The sequence below is a fragment of the Cibotium barometz genome, chromosome 11 (assembly GCF_041138505.1).
Source record: "Cibotium barometz isolate CiBa-2024 chromosome 11, ASM4113850v1, whole genome shotgun sequence".
In the NCBI taxonomy this organism is placed as follows: domain Eukaryota; kingdom Viridiplantae; phylum Streptophyta; class Polypodiopsida; order Cyatheales; family Cibotiaceae; genus Cibotium; species Cibotium barometz.
In genome coordinates, this window is record NC_141056.1 from 23,216,338 (window position 1) to 23,217,416 (window position 1,079).

Here is a 1,079-nt window from a genome sequence, read left to right on the forward strand (position 1 = left end):
TGGTTCGTATGTAGGGGTGATTCTCGGGTTACTTACGCTTGGCAAACATGTGTGTGATGATGGTTTGGATGCTTATGGAATATTTATTTCACCAATTTATTGTTGGTTATTTTATAGGTGAAGAGGATTCCGAGGATTGAGGAGAAGTCGCACAAATTTATTACTTGGCACACCATTTTTATAAACAAGCTTTGTAAATACATGTGCTAGCTTGTGCACATTTTGATTTATCTTGCAAAAGCTATAGTTTATCAAGAATAGACTTGATCTTTAATATTTGGTGATGCTTTAAATCCAAGCCTCAATTTATGGGCACTCTATTCTTGAAGATAAGAGAGTGTCGTGTAAGAAAAGCACCCTTTTTGTATTTTTGGAGGCTATGGCCTAAATTGGAATAAAGTATCTCATAAATACTCATGTGTGGGAAAAAAATAGGCCACACACATGGGGGGGGGGATGATTGCACCCAATCTTGGAGCCGAATCTTTGTGAGCTAAGTATCTTCATTTGTTTTTGAATATTTTGATCATAGTCACATGATGTTTGATGAATTGTTGAATTTAAATCAATTTCTTGCAATATATTTGATTTCTATCTCCCTAGAAATTTAGATCCCGTGACAGTCAAACCCATAACTCATGAAAAGCAAAGGTGCATTAGCTCATCAAAAGGTGCATTAACTAATAGAAAGCAATGCTTGATGGGCATCAAGGCAACCCCTCATACACAATGCTAAGGCCTTTGCCATAGGCAGGCCAAAAACGACAAGCGTCGACTGTGCCCTATTTGTTTGCAGAGCTCGCCATCTCTTTGCACCCGCCAGCATGAACTGCCTCCTTTTCGTCCACACTGCCCCACACTCCCCTCTCACTTTACCAACTCATGCCAGCCAACCCGTTCGCTACCAACAAGGCCCCATCACCTGCACGTTGCCCCAAAAACTTGCACGCTGCACCGATCGCCCTGATCTAGACCCCGTCAGGTGCACGCTGCCCATGCTCCATGGCTGTTGTTGTGTAGTGCTGCATGCTCCACCAACTAATACCCCTCCCCCTCTGTATCAACTGGGCCCGCTGGCT